The sequence below is a fragment of the Humulus lupulus genome, chromosome 6 (assembly GCF_963169125.1).
Source record: "Humulus lupulus chromosome 6, drHumLupu1.1, whole genome shotgun sequence".
Classification (NCBI taxonomy): domain Eukaryota; kingdom Viridiplantae; phylum Streptophyta; class Magnoliopsida; order Rosales; family Cannabaceae; genus Humulus; species Humulus lupulus.
Genome location: NC_084798.1, coordinates 76,238,168 through 76,262,367, shown reverse-complemented (window position 1 = coordinate 76,262,367; position 24,200 = coordinate 76,238,168). Strand labels below are relative to the sequence as shown.

General features: G+C 37.3%; 1 pseudogene; it reads left to right on the top strand.

Annotated features, from left to right (window-relative positions):
* Nucleotides 1-13,903: 13,903 nt before the first annotated feature.
* On the top strand, nt 13,904-22,747 carry LOC133782291 (subtilisin-like protease SBT2.6; annotated as a pseudogene).
* Nucleotides 22,748-24,200: the final 1,453 nt, after the last annotated feature.

Here is a 24,200-nt window from a genome sequence, read left to right as displayed (position 1 = left end):
TGAATTTCTAACAAGTGAATGATATTGGTAGTATTTATTTATTTTTAGCTGGGTTCCTTCACATGGGTACCAATGAAGTGCAATGAAGTCCTAACCGAGAAAGAGATTTAAATATATATTACCAAATGTTATTTGTCTATGCAAACTTTGGGAGTATCTATATAAGGATGAAGTTTATATTAAATATGGTTTGCTTTAAGCTAGGTTTTATATAAATAAACAAAGAAAATGACATAAACTTATATATATTCCAATCATATGATTAAGAAATACATTATAATTTTATTAGATTCATATACTGCCAAGGATTCGTTGATACATAATAGGGCTTTGTTTGGTATTTTTCTATAATAATTGTTATATTGTAAATATTCTAGATTTTATTTGGTCTATCTGTGGCTTGAACCCTTCCCACGTTGTTGATATTTTTTTCATTGTCATTCTTGAATTCTTTGATCACCCAGCTGTGTATGTTATTAGGTTCATCTTAATACGTCGCTAAAACATAAAATAAAATAAAATAAAGATTGGATTTAGAGAAGCTCCAAAAGGGCTCTCTATTCCTATATATATTTTTTAGTTAAAATGGGAAAATTGGATTTACAACCATAATTAATCACACTTTTTAGCTCAAGAAAGTAGAGAGTATCATGCTCGTAAAATGCGTAGGATTTTTTTGTAAGTTTTTTTTAAAGTTCTGTCTTATTCTAATCATTATTTAATAATAGACTAATTAAATGTTTTTTTTTGGACAACTAATAATTTAATGAGGAAAGAGAATTTTAGTGCTTGAACTTGGAGAAAATATCTAAGTGTAATAAATGTATTAAATGAAGGCAAGATTTATAGTGGTTTAGTCAACCTACGTTGACACTTAGTCAATTTCATTGCTTGAGCTTCTTAGACCACAAAGATCAAATATACTTCAAATAAATGAGTTTTGAGGATTTTAGAAGATGAGTACAAGGAGTAAATGCTCTTGATTGCAATATTCTTAAATCATGCTGAAGATGAATGATTTAATCAACCTGCTTTTTGTGCCACATCATTGTGCCAAAAATAGGAAAAACATTAATATTTTTTAAAAAATTATTTTATTCTTGCATAAATATAACAACGCTTTTATTGTTTTTTTTATATAGTATAAAATATTTTCAAGAAGATATTTATAACCTTTTTTTTACCCATTTTATTTTATAATATATTATACTATTGTGAACATTTTTTTGTTTATGTAATTTGTTATAGCTTATTTATGTGGTTTTTTTCAAAAGTTATTGTTGACCACAAATTTGGTTAATGACGCTAAGTCAAATAAATGACGTTAGAGTAAGAACTCAACTAGAATAATAAAAGACACGAAAATTTTATAGTAGTTCGGCCTCGAATATCGGTAATAACCTATGTTGACGATGATAACTCGTCAACGATATAAGGTCAGAAAACTTAAAGTGTATTATAAAAACCAAGTAGACAGTATTTATGAAAAGCTTCAAAAATAAGAGTGTAGAATAGAACAATGGAAAAAAAACACATATATTGCTTAACTGCCTGTGTATACCATGAATTTTTTAACTCCCTCCTTAGGTGAAGGAATGCCCTATTTATAGGGGAGCACTATCGGCTCATAATACATATTAGTCCCAAAGTGATAGAATGACTCATCTGCAAGCCACAGACTATCGTGGAGAAGGTGGTAGTGGTGTTGGAGGAGTGGCGATCGGGTCTAGTACATATCAAGTGTTAGCAGGTAATACCCAGTCTTTGTACTACTTCGTACCACCACTACCTGTATGGTACAGATGTCTAGAATGTGGTAGTAGAGGCTTCACCACGTACTATCTTTGTATTGTCACTACTTGTTTGGTGTGGGCACTCAGTTCCTACTATGTGCTCTTCCAAGCATGTACGTACCTGGCCTGACATACTCCATACTCAAGCTTTCTCCTCCTCTGTTACTTTGGGCTAGCTTGGCCTTGTCTTTGTATTTCCCAATGCTTGACAAGGATGATGTGTGACTTCGAGGTGATATGGACTCGCAAGATGCCATAGGGCATGAGGCGCCATGGCTTTGCGAGGCTCTGGCGAGTGTACGAAATGACATGGCTCCATGAGGCACCAAGAGGTGTTGGGCTTCGCGAGGAATCCGGAGGTGCGCGAGGCATTGAGGCTCCACGAGGCACCTGGAGGTGTGCGGGGCGTTGGGGCTCCGCGAGGCACCTGGAGTAGTGCGAGGCCCTCATCCCTTGATGCTTCTCACTTTTGGCGCAAGGGGCTTGAGACACGGTTTCTTGCGCAAGTCACTTAGGCAGACTAGCCCTCGCATAGCAAGGCCTTCTTCTTTAGGCTCTATGCGACTAGCACGTTTGGCATATTGAAGGTTAGGCCTGGATAGGCAAGGCCCTCCTCCCAGGTGCCTTGCGCCTTTCTTGACCTTGGCTCGCGACATGTCGGGCCTAAATATGTGGGCCCTCTTCCTTAGGGGCATTCCGTTGTCAGCGACTTTAGCCTTCTACGTGCCAGGCCTCGCGTAGCGAGGCCCTTTTCCCAGGTGCCTTGCACCTTTATCGACCTCAACCTACTACATGTCTTACACCTTTAGCGATTTTTCTATATTCACACTTTCCCACGAGTCTATGAGCACACTTTCAAGTATTCTTGTAGACTCCTTGACGTGTTCCTTTAATGACATGTATAAAAATGGTGTTTTGTTGTGTATGGATATGAACAAAATGTCTTTGGGTGGTGTGTTTCTTTACAGTGCACCAAGAAGCAGAAAAATCAACTCACTAAGGTGGTGATCCAAGTGTATCCTTGTGCTTGAATGTGAGCCAATCATTTTTAGGTGGGGATCCCAAAGTTGCCAAGGCCCTTGATCTCCATCATTCATCCTAGATTTGATCCAAAGGCTAGGAAGTCTTGACTCTTCTTATAAATACCTCAATGATTGAATTCATTTTTTCACACCAAAAGTTACTTAGCCTAGTGGTATCTCATTGAATCTATTTCCAAGGGCTCCATGGTTCTATCGTCCATAAAAGCACTCTTGAGGTAATTTTCACCCCTTTTAGTTAAATCCGTCTGTCTTTATTTTTTTAACTTATTCTTCCTTGTCCCATATTTGCATTGTTGGGGTACAAGGTGTTCTCACATTTCTAAAGGCCCGCTCTTGCCTATCGCTTCACCTTTCTTTACAAGCCTAAATCTCTGTCCTCGCACATGTGTGGACTCGCTTACACGCACCCAGGTATACCTTCCTCTCCAAGTGATATGCATGTCTCTTTTATCTTATACACAAGGGTAGGGCCATAGGTTAGTATGTACATGTTCCTTAAGAGTTCTTTGTTCCCATGGCGTGTTAGGCGCGTATACATGGGTCCCTATCTTAGACCATTTACACTCATGTTGTAGATATGGGGTTGTCTTCACGCACACACATCGTTGATTCTTAGCTTGCCTATGGCGTCTGGATGGTCTTTTAAAGTCCTACCTGACGTTGAGCTTATCGAGTTGTCATTTTTTACTCTGAGCCTGAAGTTTGAAAACCCTCTACAAATGCGGGTGTGTGAATGCTCTACCAGCAGAGGTTATCCTCCCTCAAGCAGAAGGCACGGGGCCTTGATTGTAAAATCGAATCTATTGCCAGTGGTGGGGGTTTATGTTTCTTCCCATGGCATGGAACATATGTCACCCAACTAAAATCAACCCTTCAAGATTGCATAGCCGAAATCACTTTCCTAGAGGAAAACCTTCCACCTGAACCTCCATCTTGCTATGGTGATGGAGCCCCAGGCTCTGGGGGTCCTGCCCATGGGGGTGTTGATTGTGATCCATCTGAACATGAGTTTCTCTCCATTATCTTTCCCTCGTTTCTTTGTCTGTCCATGGTCGAACGTCATAGGGTCAAGCATTATGCAAGTAGATGTAGAACATGTAGAGGGAATTCTACAAGGTTGATGAAGTTCGTCGCAAACAAATCCGCCTGTTGTTTATGTCCAGGTATCAAAGATGACGAGGGAGATCCTTGATGATTCTGAGAACGCAGGCATCGAATCTACTCTTTACCCATGTTAAGCTTTCTAACATGCTGAAGGCTCATCAACTGTCACCGGACATCATCTTCGTCATTCCATCTCATAATGGCTATGCGTTTGAGCTGTCTGAGGGGCTTGTAGCTTTCACCGAATTAGTGATCAAGTATGGAGGGGTCTTGCCACTTCACCCCTTCTTTGTTAAGATACTCAACTATTCCGTTCTAGCACCTCTTCAGCTGTCTCTCAACTCTTGGGTTGTGCTTAGTTGTTTGTATGTGTTATACAAGCAAGTGCGTTAATCAAATCATGGGAGAATATCAGGCTAGGGGTCTCAAGATGTTGGCCTATTTGAACAAAGCAAAGGACTTACTAACATAATTTGCAAAGTATACTCTCTAGAAAATACCCCGTGATCAGAATTTGAATGTTGATGCCTTAGCCAAATTGGTAAGTGCTAAAGATGCTGACTCCTTGAGCATAGTACCAGTTGAACACTTGTTGGCTTTGAGAATTCAAGTGGAAGAATCTGTGCTAGTGATAACAGCATCAGATACGTGGATGATTCCCATCATCAAATATATCGAATAGGGATTATTACCAGCAGAAAGGAATAGGGCGAGGACGCTTCAAAGACAATTAACTCGATTTGTCTTGGTCGATGAAATTTTGTACAAACGGGGATACTCAATGCCTTTATTACTGTGTATTTCTAAGGAGAAGGCTAAGGAATTGATGCAGGAGGTCCATGAAGATTTTTGTGGAAATCACGTTGGGGTGGCAGAGTTTGTCGAAAAATATTATAAGGCAAGGATATTTCTGGCCTACCATGATTGAGGACTCTATTCGTTAAAAAATGTGACAAGTGCCAAAGATTCTCCAAGATACCACGAGCAGCCCCAAATGAGCTCATACAGATGCAAATCCCGTGGTCATTCGCAGTTTGGGGAATTAACCTGATCTGGTCTTTGCATGTCAGAAAACAAAATGTCAAGTATGTAGTAGCTATTGTTGACTACTTTACTAAGTGTGCCGAAGCTGAGCGACTCGCAACAATAACAACCAAGAAAGTACTGGACTTTGTCGTCAAGAACATCATATGTTAGTATGGGTTGCCAAGAAAAATTGTCTCAAACAATGGCACACAAATTGAGAGCGATCTTTTCACTAATTTATGCGAAAGGGGTGGAATTATAAAGAGTTTTTCTTCAGTGGCTCATCCACAAGCAAATGGACAAGTTGAAGGCGTTAACAAAACTTTGACAGACACACTGAAGAAAAGGCTCGGAGAAGCAAAAGGGGTATGGCTAGAGCAATTACCAGAAGTACTCTGGTCGTATAGAACATCTCACCGAACAGCAACAGGCCATACGCCATTTCCTTTGGCCTATGGGTATGAGGTCATGTTGCTTGTTGAATTAAACCCACCATCGCATAGAAGGCTAACATACGACCAGAGTGCAAATAGCCAGTTATTAATGAATCTTTGGACTTGGTCAGCGAAAGGCGTGATCAAAGCTCAACTTTGGGTAGCAGCTTACCAACAAAAGGTCGTTCGATATTTTAACTCTAAAGTACGCAAAAGAAAATTTGATGTGGGAGATTCAGTACTTAGGAGAGTTTTTCTCAATAGTTGCGACCAAACAGCCGGAGTACTCAGACCAAACTGGGAAGGCCCATATCTAATTGAAGAAATCCTTCAACCAGGCACATATAAACTTGCTCGCTTAAATAGAGATCTCGTTCCTCGCTATTGGAATGGAGAACACCTACACAAGTATTATCAATGAACAATTATTTTTAAAGAATTGACTTGTATTAATTTTACTTTTTACAAGTTTATGAATAATGGCTAGTCAATTAAATGACTGGTCGCTTACAAGTGTAAGATCAATTCTTGATCACTCATACAGTGCACCCTTTGGGGGCCCTCTACGAGTGAGGTCCATCATTTGTTCACTCTTAGGGTGAACTCAATAGCCCCTCGCTTCTATCATCTCCAAAACGCTGTGGCTCTCACAAGGTACCCCCTCGTGGATGGATCTATTTCCAATTAGGGTTCGTGGAAGAGTGATTTTTTCTTCACCAATACCGTATCCACTCAGCATACGCATTTCAACGCATCCAGTAAGATTTTTCAACATGCATATATACATATATTAATTTTTTTATGTTATTTTTTACTTGTATTACCCCTCTCCTTGGGTTTGCCTAACTATACTTATTTCTTTTCCTTGATCGTAGGTCTTGAAGGGGTTGTCGGCCTTGCTTTGAGTTCGTCAGCCCGCGATCGTGTGGCGAAGGTCTTGGTTGTGCCAGCTTCATGAAAAAAATCCTACAACCTTTTCACTGAGGGCAATCTCTATTCGTCCAAGTTGCTATCTCCATACCAAGTCATTTCCTTGTGCTCCGTCTCATCCAAGTGTACCATCCCAAAGATCATAGACAATGATGACAGTGATGAATACTATCACTACTCCGAGGGTGACCTGATGGATACTGAAGATGAGGTCAAGGTAGAGTCTGAGAACTATTCATGTTTAAGATCCATGGCTAATGAGGCTGGGGATGTTTTCGACGATGGATATACAACCGACGTCATTTCTTGGATTCTATCGCTAGAAGTAGGTGGCCATTTTGCTTTCAACACCCATCCTCCTACTCCTCATATCCCGAAGAGGAATTTCATCCTACCTTCCTTTGACGATGCTCTTCCACCCTTACGGGTGCATTTGGGACAGGCGTATTTGGGTGCCTCGCTTCCTAAAGATGTGACTCTACACCCCTCTGCTCTTCGTGCCTCCATGGATGGATCATGACCTTCCCGGTCACCTTCCTTGTCTAGGCATGCATCGATAGGTATACGTGTCTCCCCCCGCCGAGTCCATGCTTCCGCTTCCCAGGGGCATCTTTTGGCAAGCTAGTACGTATCATACATACATGGGGAATATTTCTGAAGTCGAGTGGGGGTCTATGTATGATATACCAAATGCTGAGTTGGGTGAGGCTAATATGCGAGCCTCTATGCAGGTGCTTGTCAAAACACTTAATGCATGTTTTTCAGTTTTAATATCGCCTGATCACTAATGCTTTGTTCCGTTTCTTTGTTTTTACTTAGGCTTCCATCTTGGGTCACCGTTTTGTCGCCTCGAGCTACTCATCCATGCAATGGTTATAGTTCAAGCTTGAGGGGGCGATGAAGGACCTCTCCTTGGCCAAGGCATTGAAAGATGAGTTGACCGCACGAGTCAGCGAATTGGAAGGCCAGCTTACTGAGGTGGTCTGCCAGATGGATGCTATACTAGCCAAGGCTACGCTGACCTCTCGATCTAACACCAGGCTCGAAGCCAATATTCGTACCCTAAATGAGGAGATTAACGCTCTTGAGGCTGAGCTAGGAAATGCTGAGAATGGCATAGTCGAGCGCACATTGCACGCCATGTGGAGGACTAATCCTGATGTCAATCTGGCTCCCTTTGGAGAGTATTCCACTGAGAAGATTGATGAGTGGAAAGGTTGTGGTGGAAACCTATAGGCCCATCTCGAAGGCTTATTTTTACATATATATATATTGTTGTTGTGTAACCCTCTATATTTATCTTTATATGGAACTCCTTAGAAGTCTTTGATAATATGTGGGAGTCTTTATATCGAAGTCCTTGCTTTTTTTTTTTTGTATTGGCTGGGAGGATTTATTGGCCTTCTGAGCCTTTTTTATCCTTTTTTGGTTATCATGCGTAAGGGATGAATTCCTTATGTCTTCCTTGGGCTGATGATGATAGTCTTTTTGGTGCACCGTGACTATACTTGTAAGGACATGTTAACCCTTTGGGTTCTTGGCATCCTTTTATATTCTTTGCACGTGCTTAATATTTTGTGCGAGAAGCGTCCTTCTCGTCATAATGTATAGTACTATTTTTACAAGGGTCTCTTTTAGGACCCTTTTTGGCTAGACGACTTGGTGGTCATTCTAGACTTATGGGGGATACCTTCCTTGAAGCCTCACCCCCTGTGGGGGTGTCAGCCTTTGGTAGGAGGTTATCTTCGTAAAGATTCTGAATTGTCTTGATATTCATAATGGTAGTTAATCCTTTTGAATCGAAGTGATAACTTGTCGAGTTTTCTCTTCTTTTATATGTATATATATATTTGCTTTCTATCCTGCCCCCCAAGTGCTTGATGAAATTTATTCCATCAGGCACTTTGATAATTTTGCTCCCAAGAAAGACTTTATTTGTTGTATAAATGCTTGCATAGAGAAGAAATATAGCATTTGTGATAGGAAACACTTTCATAAATAGTAGGCAGATTGCAAAGGTATGTATAACAATATTGCATCTGTTGTAAGGTAATATGGGCAACCTCTTTGATTCTTATCTACTGAAGTTAGCATAACATAAACAAACTAAGCACTGGTATTTTTGCATTAGATGTGAAAGTCTTACTGGTAGTATTTCTTGAGATGTTCTGCATTCCATGCTCGGGGTACTACGGTATCATCCAGGTGTGCTAGTTTGTAAGTGTTTGGCGGTATCAACTGGGGGACTTGTTAGGGTCCTTCCCAGTTCGCCCCTAGTACACCTGCCCCTGGATCTCGCATGTTGGGGAGTACTTTTCTCAGTACTAATTCTCGTACTTTGAATGCTTTTTTTCGCACCTTGGTGTTGTAGTACTTCGCGGCTCGTTCTTGGTAAGTTGCCACTCTCAGTTGTGCCCTTTCTATTCTTTCATCCAACAAGTCTAAATTTTCAGCCATTGTCATATTACCGACTTGGTCCTCGTATGCCTGCAACCTAAAAGAATTAATCTTTATCTCAACTGAGAGGACAGCCTCGCATCCATATGCTAAGTTGAGGGGGTCTCCCCGGTAGTCGAGCGCGGCATGGTCATATAGGCCCAAAGCACATAGGGTAGCTCATTGACCTAGGTTCCCTTTAGTTTTTCTTGCTATGTTTTCAGGTTCTTCTTGAGAACCTTGCTAATGGCCTCCACTTTCCCATTTTCTTGCGGATGTACCACAACTGAGAAGTTTCTCCTTATTCCTTTCTCCTTATAGCACTCTTCGAACGTTTCCCCCTCAACCTGAGTGCCGTTGTCAGAAATGATTTTGTACGACACTCCAAACTATATACGATGGACTTGTTGATGAAGGTGGTGATCTGTTTGGTTGTTATTTTGACCAGAGGTTCTGCTTCAACCCACTTGGTGAAGTAATATACCGATACAACTGCATACTTGGCTCCTCTTCTACCTACGGGAAGTGCCAATCAGGTCTATTCCCCAAGCAGCAAAAGACCAAGGGCTGGTCAGGGTAATTAGTTGATTTGGGGGTTGTCAGGAGTAGTTTGCGTGTCTATGGAATTCATCACACTTTCTTGAAAATTTGCTAGCATCCTTCTCCATAGAGGGCCAGTACTACTCTTGTCTCATGGTTTTCTTGGCCGTGGATTTCCCACTCGCATGGTTGCCACACTCGCCTTCGTGTATTTCTTACAGAACTTTATTTGCTTCCTCCTCACCGACACATCGAAAGAGTGGGACAGAAAATCTTCTTTTGTACAAGACTCCATCTACTAGGGTGTACCAGACGAATTTATATGCCAGCCTCCGAGCATCTCTCTTGTCTATCGGTAGTGTTCCATCCTTCAGTTATTTCATAATTGGGTTAACCCATGACTCCCTGGGGTGTTGATCATGTGAACCTCTGCTTCAGTGATACACGGCTTGGATAAGTACTCCACGAGCCGCAACATTAGTATTCTTCTCTCTTAGAATTTGCTCTATGGTATACCCCTCCAATTGATCCAAAGAGACTTTTAACCTCGCCAGGTATGAAGCCATCTTGGGACCCCTCGCCTGATACTGACTTTTTGCCTAAAACACAACCAATTGTGAGTCGCTAAAAATTTGCAAATGTGTTACCTTTAGCTCCTTGGCCAACTGCAAACCAGCTAGAAGTGCTTCGTACTCTGCCTCATTGTTCGAAGCCTCAAATCCAAACCTTATCACACAATACATCTTGTGTCACCCGGGCCCAGTCATCATGATACCTACCCTAGCTCCCCCTTCGTTGGACGGTCCATCCACATGGATGCTCCATTCCTCGATCTTTCTTTCCTCTTCTTAACCAACTAATTCACTTTCTAATATCTCACCTTCTTCATTTGGTCGATAGTCGAACTCGACTATGAAGTCTGCAAGCACATGCGAATTGATGGAGGCCCTTGGGGTATATGTCATGTTGAATTGACTTAACTCAATCGACAATTTCAGTAGTCTTCCCAAGGTTTTAGGTTTTTGAAAGACCTGCCTCAAGGAGTTATTAGTGAGTACCTAAATTGCATGGGCGTGGAAGTAGGGCATTAACTTTCTTGAGGCCATGACCAAGGTGTACGCCAACTTCTCTATTTCTGGGTAATGAGTTTCCGCGTCTACTAAGCATTTACTAATCTAGTATACGGGTTGTTGGTGCTTATTCTCTCCTTTAACCTAGGCAACACTTATGGCATGCTCGTACACTACCAAGTATAGGTATAGCCTCTCGTCCTTTTCGAGTTTAGACAACAAGGGTCGCTTCCCGAGGTGCTCCTTCAACTTGGCAAAGGCCTTCCCATTAGACATTGCACCTCCTTCTTGTTCTTGGGTGGATTCATCTCTAATAGGGCCATAATTTTGTCAGGGTTGGTCTCAATGCCTCTGGAGTTAACCATGAAACCCAAAAAGAATCTCACGAGACTCCGAAAGTGCTCTTTTGTAATGCCCTACTACCTAGGGGCCATTACGTTGTGCAATTTAAATAGTGCTAAACTCACTAACTGATTCATTTGGCCATAATCGTGTAACGAAGTGTGATTAATGATTTAGGGTTAAAAATAGTGGTTAAAGATACAACGTTTCACTAAAACATTACTGTAAACATTGGGATACCAAAAGTATATTTTAAAGGTTAATTACAATAAAACATTTACAACCAACCGACTTAAGTGGCAAAATAGGGTATAACCCTAGTTCCTCTTTAAACCTTCGGTCGTGGTGGTCGAGCAGCCGCATATGTGCACATCGTCATCTAAGCTCTCCAACTCAAGGATGGTCCAACTTTCTTTTGCCTTTACTTGCACCACATAGCACTCGTGAGCAGAGGCTCAACAAGAAAACACAATATGCTTATGAATAGGTAATAACATGTCACTGAATCATAATAAGCATGCCTAGCAATAAAAGCCCTATTCATGAATGCAAGCAAGTCCAAATAAATGATTGTGGACCCTACCCTCCTGTATGGATGACTATCAAGTCAATCCTAAGTGAATATCAATAATGATTCTGGTAATCATGCTGGGACTTGCAGCCAAACAAGATAGGTAACTAATAAGTCACGAACTTGAACCAGTTAAGTAACTAATAAGTCACAAACTTTAACTAGATAAGTATCTAATAAGCCACGAACTTGAATCAGTTAAGTAACTAATAAGCCATGAACTTGAACCAGATAAGTAACTTATAAGTCACGCACTTGGGCTTCGCACCCTAAGCCATGTGACGTTACAGTTACCTGAGCCTTTTGGCCTTGGCTATATGTAACTAGCCTTTAGATTAGACAAGCGCTTTTGTTTTCATCGAGCTTTGGGTCAGTCAAGCATTTCATTCCTATCTGTTCTTGACTCATAAGCCAAAACCATACTACCAGTGCCCAGTATCACTACCGAACTTGACTAATAAGTCACAGATTCATAATCAATATTGACACCATTAACATTTCCTGACTCATAGGTCAGTACCATTCACAAGTAAGCAATGCAACCATTCATATATCATATGTCAAATATTCAAATACAGGCATTTAGCATGCTTACTCAATATCACTAGCATAATTATGATCATGCACATTACAGAGACTCAAGCTCTGATCAATCTCATATTCAACATTCATGCCATGCCCTAATCACATGTATCTTATGCATCACATGCATCACATACTGGGTGCAGTTTTCTTACCTTTGCTCCAAGCACAGGTTACAAATAAACAATCCTTAAGCACGATCCTAAATCCAAGACCCTAGCAATAACCTAGTCACAACCATAATATAAAACCCCATCAAAATGAGTAAATAAATACTTCCAATCCCAAACCTAGCCTCTAGGACGTCGAATCTTACTCAACAGGTTAGTAGGATCGATCTCAGGCCCTTAGAATTAAGTTCCCACAGCTAAAAACCAAATATGGGCAAACCTCCCCATAAGCGCTACGACGCCCAAACCATGAGCCGCGACCTGCCTCCAGACAGTAGCCAGACCACATCTCTGCCTGCACCTTGCGCCGCGGTGCACCAACCTTGCGCCGCGATGCACCAACCTTGCGCTGTGACTTTCCCACTAGCTTTCCTCATAAGATCGTATCGTGCTATGTAACCCAAGCATAACCAAATAATAATGAAGCACCACACACATACGACATATATGCCAAATATACCCAAAATGGGCCAAAATATGAAAAATGCCCAATTAAATAGAAATGGGTCCACATGCATATCTAATACACCTAAATATGCATATCTAGTCATATTATGATATAAGTCACATATTCGCATATTGATGCACAAAAATATCATATAATCCCATAATTTTCCATCCCGACCCCCTAATCAAGACCGTAAGCCTTATTAGGAAATTTGGGTCGTTACAACTATCCCCTCCTTACAGAAATTTCGTCCTCGAATTTTATCTGAGTAGCTCGGGATATCAACCCCGCATATCTGATTCCAGTTTCCAGGTCGCTCCCTCGACCTCACTGTTTCTGTATCATACCTTAACCAAAGGTATAGCTTTGTTCCTCCGAAATCTGTTCTTTTTGTTCATATCTGGGCTGGCTATTCCTCACAGGATAACTCAACCTCTAATTACAGATTCTCATAACTCTACACATGAGTCTTATTAAACACATGTCTCCTTGACATGAACAATATGAAATACACTGTATACGGCCAACAGTGCCAAAACTGAGGTCAACCCTAAGGCAACCTGACTGATCCTATCAAGGATTTCAAACAATATTTACTAATCTAGAGCTCAACTTGCCCTTATTTCCTCACCCCTTTCCATGGTGACATTCTAAGGAAGATACAGTCTTCCACCTGGAACTCCATGTTCCTACATTTCAAATCATTATCACTTTTCCATTTACTCAGAGAAGTGAGCATCCAAGCTCTAACCATTTCAATAACTTCAATGGTCCTTTAAACCACCTCAGGATCCAAATATAACATCTCACACATCTTATCCAAATGAATGGGCGACAAACATTATCTACCATAGAGCATCTCATAAACACTACACCAAATACCTCTTTCTATAATACATAGTTATAAGCTAATTGGAAAAGTATTATAATAGGTAACCTAATAGTTAGAAATCGGTAAAGTTAAAATGGAGGGAAAAAAAAAAAATGGCTGGGTAAAGTTAAAATGGAGGGAAACCACTCGGTTTCTGCCTAGCCTTATTCTCTCAAAACCCAATCCCTAATGAAGCATCTACCTCTTTCTCTCACACTTGGTTTCTTAGTTCCCTCTCCATCGATCTTTCTGTCTCTCTCTCTCTCATAGTCTTTCTATCCTCTCTCCGTCGCGCGAGCTGCTGGAGCACACCACGCCAGAGGAGCACTCTCTCCATTTCGTTCAGTCGCTGGAGTACACTGGGACAAGTCACGCCGGTACAAGTCGCGGTGCTCTATCTCCCTCATGCGAGTCATGGTGGTATCTTCCCAGCTGAAGAAAGAACAACTTTGTGAGGTATTTGTGTTTTTCTTATTTACTATTTTTATCATTTAATTTTCTTGTATCTTTTTTCTTCTTATTTACTAATTTGTTTTAGCAAGGATATATAATGAAATTTGGATTGGAAAATCTGCAGGGATCATGATGAGGCGACCTTTTGTCTTGTAGCTTGACAAGACAAATGAGGGAGCTCAGAAATATGTCGAGTTTCTTCACCTTCGCAAGAGGATTCACAGATTTTGGTATGTGGTGTATAACATAAAAATACCCAAGAAAGTTGCAAATTCTCCATGTACATTACTTCCCCCAGCTATTAATTATCCTTCTCCTAACTTCATCTTTGTTTACTCTCTCTCCCCTCTTTCTCTCTCTCTAGAAACAAGCAAAAGTGAACAAAGGGGTTCTTTTTTTTTCTCCACCATAAAGGGCTACACCACTCTTCATGTGTGGTTACTGAATGGGGTTTCAGTACTTTCATTTTACTGCCATGTTCGACCAGTAGAAAAAGGTATCTGGGTTCTTCGTGGTTCTGCCTCATTGGCATTAGCTCAAAGGGTCTGCAAATAGTGGATGTGGGTTTTTGAGGAGTTGAGCTTAGAAAGCAATTTTAGTACAAATCTTGGAGTTGTGTTTAGTTCCTTACTGGGATTTTGTGGTGTGGTCACGAAATGAGGAGCATTTATGGAGTTTATTTGATTGTAGTATTGTTTTGGGATGTATATTAGTACGTTTTGTCAGGAGGATTCGGATGAAGACATTACAGCTATTTATATTGTTACTCTTCAAGAAGCTCAAGCTACTACTCATTACTATAATGAGATGAGAAGTGTAAATCATAGTTCCAGACACGGTACTTATGGAAAGTTCGACGTTCATAAAAGAAGGTCATTTTCTTCCCATCCTTTAATTTTAATTTTTAATTAATTTCTGAAATCTTATTTAAATTACTTGGAAGTTCAAGAAAGTTTTTTTTTTAAAAGAAGAATTATTTATTTTACTTCCATTTTGTGTTTTCTTCATTTTAGTTCGAGAATTTGCGGATATGGAGGTTTTTATTTTGTTGTCCAAAAACAATTTTCATGAAAAGAAAAATTAGGTTTATTTGGTGTTGTATATATATATATTGAATTTCCGTTTTGCTCCGTAAAATGGTTCCTCAAGTACACCCAACAGAAGTTCGTACACATGAATCATCGTAGGATGTCTCGGGTTTGTGTTACATTTGGATTAAAAAAAAGTATAACTGTGTGAACATTGGTAGTTAGTTACTGTTTTCTACTTGAAAGGGGGTTTGTACATTACTTGAGTATCTTACTTGTGTTCCTTCTGGTGAACTTTCTAAGGAAATTGTCTCGCATGAAACATGTCTAAACTTGTATTCATATATTGTGTATTTTTCCCAACATATAAATCATTGTATGATGTAGTAGTCTTCGAGTATAGTAGTGACTAAAGAACAATGTGGATGATCATTTTTTTTTGTCCTTGTTGGATCTGTCCTTTTATTTGCTTACAATTTTTGAGTCACTATGCATCTCTTTTGATGATGTTTTGAATGTCTTGTTTTAGATTTAGAAATATTTCAAGAACGGATAGACACTATGGTTCTTATATTGCACGAGTTCATGATTCATTATTGAGAAGGACTTTGAAAGGGGAAAAGTATCTGAAGCTGTACAGTTACCATTACTTGATTAATGGATTTGCTGTGTATGTTACACCACTGTAGGTATTATATCATTCAAATACAATTAACACCATTGTACTTATTATTGTTTTGCTGTTAAAGTTAGTGCTGTCTGGTCTTTTCATATTGGTCATATAAGAATGTTTGATTTGTCTGCATCATGTGTTAAAAAAGGCAGATAAGCTTTCAAGGAGAAGAGAAGTGGCTAATGTGGTTATGGATTTCTCGGTTAGAATAGCAACTACCCATACTCCTCAGTGTTTGGGTTTGCCACAAGGGACTTGGGACTATGCTTCACCATTTGATGGCGATGGCCATGGAACGTGAGTTTATGCGGCTTTTCTTAATATATAGTACTTAACTTTTCTACCTTTGACCCTGTTTTGATTGTCTCTGCTTCATAATTGTAGCATTACTGGCTCTTCTTTTTCCTATCATGAGTTTTGAATCTAGGTTGCAGTCAGAATTTGTGAAATTTACGGTGTACATTTATCAATTTTCTAGAGAAAGAAAAAGGAAACATTGCTATTCGGTTGAATTGATATCCGTATTATAGGTATGTATTGTAATAACTTTTTCTACGAGCCAAAGAAGCTGCATAGAGGCTCTCTGAGGGTCGTGAGAAGATCTAGTTGATAAGTATAATGTGTTAATGCTTTAGACTCAGGCAAAAGATAGTCTGTTAAGCAATAGCTAGTTGTGCTGACTGTTAGTTAGTTACAGCTAATTGTCACTGATACTAGCGTTAGTTACAGAGTTTGTTAGAGTTAGTTTTGTCAAGCTTAATTATTTTATATAAACTCTCTTGTATCTGTAATTATTTATTCAATATAGAAACCACTTTTCACACTCCCAAATCTCTCAATTTGTCTATCGTTTACAGAGATGACCTTTGAATTTAGCTCATGGGGGTGCTTTTATATTTTCAAATTTTCATTGGAGCTTTGTCATATTTTTAGATATTAAAAGAAAATTTTAAAAAGGAAAGAAAAAAAAACTGCCAATGAGCTGGCTCTGTGCTTGGCCACTTGTTGTTTTTATTACTTAAACGGAAACTAAATTTTTTCATTATTAGTAGTATAATTGATATTGTTATTGTTGCTATATTATTGTCTTTTGTCTGTTTCCCAAGTTGGGCATGCACCACACCAAGTCTCCATTTAGATAATGCACAAACATTTAGATATTGATACATAGTTGTTTGTTCATTCATATTTCTGTTAGATAAAGCACAAACACTGCCAGTAGATTCATTTGAATGTAAAGTATAATTATATAAATCTTGAAATGACATACTCGATGAGAAAGGTAAATATATGTATATAAAATACACAAATATTTTAGATGATTTGAGGAAAAAATATATAGTAATTTTTCTTTCCCCTATTGCCTCTTTAACTCTTCAAGAGTCAGCTCATTGATCTTGGTATAATGTACAGGCACACGGATTCTGTTGTTGTAGGAAACCATGGGGTTCCAGTTGTGGTATCAGGGCATTGCTTTGGAAATGCAAGTGGGATGGCTCCTCGTTCACAGTAATTATCTAGATCTTTTTAGATATTCTATTGCATTCTGTATTTTTCTTTAAATATTTCGGGCAAGATATTCTGTATTAACTAATGTGTATCTTTCTCAGTGTTGCCGTTTACAAGGCATTGTACAAGAACTTCGGAGGCTTTGCTGCAGATGTTGTTGCTGCAACAGACCAAGTATATAAAATTGCTTTTTTAGTATTTATTTTATCTGCAACATTTACAGAACTAATTGTGCGACATGTGCTAGACAATAGGACAGTTTATATGATATAATTTGTCTTTTTTTTTTTTTTTGGTTTGTTTGTTTTAATTGTGGAACTTCAGCTCAGATGGTTGAAGTTACGCCCATACCTTATTTTTAACTTTATTAAGTTTATTCTTAGGCTGCTCAGGATGGGGTAGACATATTAAGCTTATCAATCACTCCAAACAGGCGTCCTTCTGGTATTGCAACATTTTTTAATCCAATAGACATGGCACTCTTATCAGCTGTGAAGGCTGGCATATTCGTTGTACAAGCAGCGGGAAACACTGGACCATCCCCAAAGAGTGTGTCTTCATTTAGTCCATGGATCTTTACCGTGGGTGCTGCTTCTCATGATAGGATCTATAGTAACTCTATAGTCCTTGGCAACAATGTTACTATTCAAGGAGTTGGTCTTGCACGTAAGTTTTCCTTTGCAAATGCTTATTTTATTTCTTTTTAATATATCATGTAGGATTGTTACTTGACAATTTAGTTTCTTGCTTCGTGTATGTACTTTATGATGTTGGTGAAAATTGGAAGTTAACATGGTTTGAGTTTGAGATATATCCTCTTAGGTTTAGTAATCACTAACTGGCTTCAAAGAAAACTATCTAGATTAGACAAGAAGGAAAGAAACAATCAAATATATACATGGATATTACAATATAATTTTATGTGAGAATTCTAGAGTTCAGATGTATAAATAAAGGTTATGATAATAATAATAAGTTATGCTTCTAAATATATCAGCAAGGGAGAACACAGAAATGTAAAATTTATCAAACCACTCCTCTGTGACAGTAATTTAAAATTTAAGTTTTTGCACCTCACTTAAAATTTAAAGGGTCTCATGAGAGTAGTAGTGTTTAATATTAGACCTTTCATAGATGATTTGATTCTTTTTTTTCCATATAGATTAGACATGCTTATTTATGCATATTATTGTTCAGCAAACACTTTGTCTGTTTTGATTTCACTATCAATGGAGCAGTGATTTACACTATATTGATACACCTGATTATAGGTATAATTATGAATACCACAGTAAATAGCTAGCCTTTTGATTGTTGAACCATGCTAATGTTTGAACAATTCAAATTGCATTTGTGGTTCTCTTAGTATGGTGCACACATGTTTGGTTGCTACTAGTAGAGACTTTAATATATTATTTTGTTATTTATTTTATAATTTTTTTTTACTTTTTGTGTAACTTTTAGAATTAGAAAACAACTTTACAGAAGCAGAAGTGGTAGCATAGAGTACTTATTATATGTTTTTTTTTTTACCCTTGAAGTAGTATCATTTGTCATTTCTGTTGATATTACTAGCAGTATTCTGCCCATATTTCTTTATGTTAATTTTTAAATGCTTGGATTGGAACCATATACAACTTTCTTAATCTCTCTATTTTTCTTTGTTGCCAACCATAAGCAAGAACAAATAAATAAAGTTAACTTTTGTTTCTAGTACTAGATACATACAAATAAATACAAATATCAAATGCAACGAACAGATAGATACAAATAAAAAAAATCCTATCAAATTAAATTTGAATTTCGTCAATAAAGGCCTGTGGTTGAAAAACTAATGAGTGAATAAGTTATCAGAAATTAAAATTTTTACTACAGTATTCTTGTTCCTATAGTATTATTGTTCCTTCAGGTTTACTTATCCATCTTGTATTTGCGAGTACCAGCAAGTTTCAGAATAATACTTAGGGGGGAAGTTGTGGAACATCAAAATATTGCGAATGATCTCAAATTTCTACAATTTATTGTGTATAAACCTCAGAATGCAGGAGCTGTTGAGGTTTGTTATATTGTGCTGTTTCAGTTGTCTTCATCATGTTTCAATGATTTCCAGGATGCTATTAGTTCATAATTTCTGTTGGTACTTGCAGCTCTTTGGTTTAACTTGAACTTCTTTCTCTCATTATTCAGGGTCAAATTATAACAGCTATTGGGTTTCTTAAAGAGGCTCCAAATGTCAATATCCATGGCTTCAACGTCTACCATAAAAATCGTTTAATTCTTGTAAGTATTTTTAATATAGAAGTTAACATTTTGTATGGGAGCACCATGCTCTTGATGCGCATACGAATATGTTCCATTTAATATAAATAATCTATGGTTGTACCACTACCTCCTAAGCATAAGTTATTTCATAGGCTTCATACAATGCCATGATACTGTAGAGGCTGATCATTTCATTTTCTTGATTTTCTTCTCCCAAAAATGATCCTAATGTTTGTCAATCTAAAAATCTATAATATATAAAAGCTATTCAGTAAAAGACAATGGTCATGGGTTTTAGTAGCTTAACTTGACAGAAGAGTTATCATCACCATTATTAAATGATTAATACTTTATGTATATTAATACCATACTGTACACTTCTATTAAATTAACATAATGGTTTGTGATGACTCACTATAGTACAGTATTGATAATAATAATAATCTTAGTACTATTGGCAGCACAATTTTGGTTGTATTACTAAAAGGGGATCTTGTTTCCCAGTCTTTAGGATTCCATAATCTGGTTTGTTGAAAATTTAAATATTTCATTAAGAAATGGTGGGGAGTTTATTTTCATGTTAGATGATGCTGAGATGGCTATTTCATCCTTTGCTTGCTATTTTTTTTCCTTTGATTAAAATTGTCTCAATAAAAATATTTTAGATTTTTGCTGATTTTTGGTACAACATTCAGAAGTAGGGTCTTATGTACTGCTTTTTAAGCTACTTTTTTTTTTTCTTTTTTTTACAAGTATATTGGTAGCTACTTATTATTAATTATCCTTTCAGACTTCTATAGTAATTAGTAGTTTTTTAACCCAACAATTTTTTTTAATACTTGTATTTTTTTTATGTGAAATAGCATGTCTACCTTTTTAAGCTTGTATGTTCTACTATACCTACTTCATTCAGGTTGCTGTATTTGTTGGTGGTGTGGATACCTCTGCAACTGAGACAAAAGGAACAGTTCTAATTCATAGTGCTGACCAGGTAAAATTCTAAAATGGATATTTTTTGCTTGTTGTTATATGAACGTTTCTCTACTTATTCTGGCTTGCTTATTCACGAGGTAGCCAATATACTTAGCAGTTATTTTCTTTATTTCTTGCTTTTTATTTGCATGCACTTGGAGTTGCCTGTCTGTCAATGCCTTGGTTGTTGTGGCTAATTTTGATCCTCCACGTAACTAATGTATTGTGCAAAATTTTCCTTCATCTCATATTAATGTTTAGTGGCATCCATTTTTCTGGGTTCTTTTGGTTGTTTAGTTCATATTTTCTCGTTAATGAATGATGAATTAAAAAAAGAAATGCCTTTCTTGCTGGACAGTTTTGGGCTTGCAATTCTATTCTTTCCCATGATATTGGTGGGTATTCATTACTCAGGAATGCCAAATGACACCATCGTGAGAATACTGTTCTGCTCTATTCTTGCTCCAGTTGATATAAAATTACTTCTTAATATCTTGGCTTGTTATGTTATCCTTGACATTTTTATGTATTATGTGCCTTTAAGTAGTTCTCATAGTTTTTTTAATATCTTGTAGCTAGAAAATTATGTGAAAACTGAAGAAGCTAAAGTTGAGGAGCTTGTAAAGGCAGTTGATGATTCCAGTGCCAGAGTAATTGTTAGTGGAGCAGTAGTTGGGGTGATGGCACTTCATTTTTGTGAGCGCTACAAGTATATCACCTTATATTGTGTTTTTTTATTGATTAACTTACTAATTTTCAAAACATACTTATGATTGTTGTACATATCTAAATGCTTTTGATATTTTATGAAATCTGTCAAAAAATTTCAAGTTTTTATTATTCTATTAAGATTTTTCTTAGCATATCTGATAATTTAAGTATCCGGGTGTGACTCGAACTTCAGACTTTGTGTGAGCAAACCAAAGGCTGATTGTTTGAGCTACCACCCTTGGGTATTTTGTTCATGTTGTTTTTATTATTTATTTTTCCTTTTAATCTCATTAACATTTCCCATAATGTAAATATAGGTCACTGTTGTGAAGAATGAAGAAGGTGGGAACTCCGTAACCACTGATTTATTGCGAGGAAGCACAGATAGCATTTTTGATGACATTGAAAGAGCAGTTGATGATGGAGTAAATACTTACAAGGTAATTTGGACTAGTTTTTCTTTGTGTATCGATCTTTATTTAGAAGCAACATTAGGTATCTTTAATTGTCTATTACAATCTTCTTAGGATGGTATGACCGTATGATCCATACAGAGTAGGTTTTTTGACAGTACTTGTTGCATCAGACTTATGATTTGGAAACTTATCTACCCCACTAACCATTCTTAGCAGGTACTTTTCTTGTTAGGCTATGTGCAGGGATAGCCGAATGGTTCCTGGTGCAGCTTCTACTGAAATTGAATTAGCTAAGAGAGTGAGAGTATTCATTTAATGAAACAGGGTAATTTGTTTGTTTCCACTATTGTTTTTTTTTTCCCAGTTTTTGTTTGTCTTGTTTCCCATAACCTAACTCTAAACACATTTCCCATTTCCAACTTAGAAAGAAAGAGAAACTTTGGGAGAATAAGAGGAATATCATGGGCTTCATAAAGGACCTCTAACAGCCATATTCACATTCTACTTGTTAATTTGGATGCCATACTTGATGCCCTGTTGGTGTCACAAAGAGAATTTTTCCAAAGTTATTTACACATCAATGCTATGTTTGTATTGAACTTTACAGAAAGGAATTAACCTTGCTAGGTCTTTAGAGAAGAAATAAATGGGGATAGAAGTTAGTACAAACTATATGAATTGTTTCTTCATATTGGTTCTTCTTATGGAATATAGGGTGATAAATTAGTTAGTATGAATTGTCCTTTCCCTTTCTTTTTCTCCTGAGTTGCATAGGTATGGTTTCCTTTAATCTCAAATGTGATAAGTTTCAATTCTTGTATTTAATGATCTTTATATTAATACATGCAGGTTCTGAGTTTTTCTCTGTATTTCTTGTTTAATTTTAGAGGGAAGAAGCAGTATGAACCACCTAGGTACATGACAATAAAGACTGCCATTGAGCAGCTCCTAGAAGTTGTGCAAGCAAAAGTAGAATCTGGTAATGATAACTACTACTATTACTCTATAACTCACTCATGTCTTAACTTTGACTTTCAAAGAACTAAATCAGACTTAGTTTATCAATTTAACATTGAATGTTATTGTATTATGTTGCATTGTAGTCTGTAATGAAGACACGGAGTGTGTTGGTTTTGCTAGAATTGGAAGTGAAGATCAAATCATTGTGGCTGGTACAATGAAACAACTTCAATTTCTTGTTTTTTTCCTATCAAATAGTACTATAGGAGTGTGCAACTACTCAAATTTTGACGTGTTATTATGTAAAAAATTAAACTCTTCAATATTTTGTGCTGAAAGTAGTAAATTTTCAATATGTTGAATATTTAAGACTACTTGAATACTTAAAGAACATTTTGTTGTTGATGACAGTGTTGAATGTTTTAAACTAATTTGTGGATTGTTAATACAATGTTGAGTGCTTTTTACTTTTTGTTATTTGAAAATCAAGTTCATTTGATGATGCTAGTATATATTAGAAAGCTAATTTTAATTATATAAATAAAAAATAAAAATAAAATAGAATAAATTAGTGTTATATAAATGAATATATAATGAGAATTTAAACTTATCTAAATATTAAAATAATACGAAAAAATGTGTTATAATATCTATTACAATAACACTTTTTATAAGTAAAGAATTATGTTATGCAAACTTCATTATATAACACAAAAAATGTGTTATACTAAAGTGTAGTATAACACAAATTTATAAGTGTTGAAATGTGTTATATAATCGACTATAAATAATATAATTAAACACTTATCTATTTATTAAAATAACAAAGAAAATGTGTTATCGTTGACAGTAAAATAACACATCTATATAACAATGATAAAGTGTTGTATAAAGTACCCTGACCTACGATAACATAGTCGGTCTTAACACATCAAAAAGTGTTATGGTATGTTTTGATAACACAGTTTTGGTCTTATTAAAAGCATTTTTTCTTGTACTAAGGTGCCCCTCCAATAATTGGGTAACTCTCTCTCTAATTTACCATCGGTCTTAGGATAATAAACTGTACTAAACTCAAACTGTATATTCATCGCCTTCTACAACCTTTTCGAAGACTTGGAAGTAATAGCAGAGCTTAATCTAATTAGATAGATCTCAAATTCCATGAAGGCGTTCTACCTCTCTCACACATAGAGGTATGCATGTTGATCAACTGTATTACTCGTACTTACTAATAAAAGTGAGCTGACTTTGAATACTGTTCCATAATGACCCGAACCAAATCATGTTGGCCCACTATTCTGGGCAATCCTTCCACAAAATCCACCATGACGTTTCCTTACTTCCACTATGGATTACACAAAGGCTGAAATAGCCTTACTGGTTTCTAATACTCTATCTTGACTTGCTAATAGGTTAAGAACTTTGCCACATATTTAGTTACGTCCCTCTCCATCCCAGGTCACCCATAAAAAGCTTTCATATTCTGGTACATCTTCATAATGCCTGGATGAAGAGAATAAGAGGGGGGTATAAGATTCATCCAGAATCTCCCATTTAATCTCAGTGTCCACCGAAATATCAGTCTGATCGTTATACCTTAATAAATTCATACCTGACATTGCATAGTCCTTAGCTATTCCAGCTAAGACATTCCCCTCAATTGTCCCATCTATGGGTCCCTCAACTGTTTTCCCTATCCTCTCCAAAAGAGTAACTCAAACACAATGTTGGCCACCTGGCCCACCAGTAACTCTACTCTAGTTCTGGTCATATCCTTCAAATAACATGATGCATAAACAATCACCTTTTTCTGCCAATAAGGTGTCATAACAACCTACAAACTTGTTCTGATC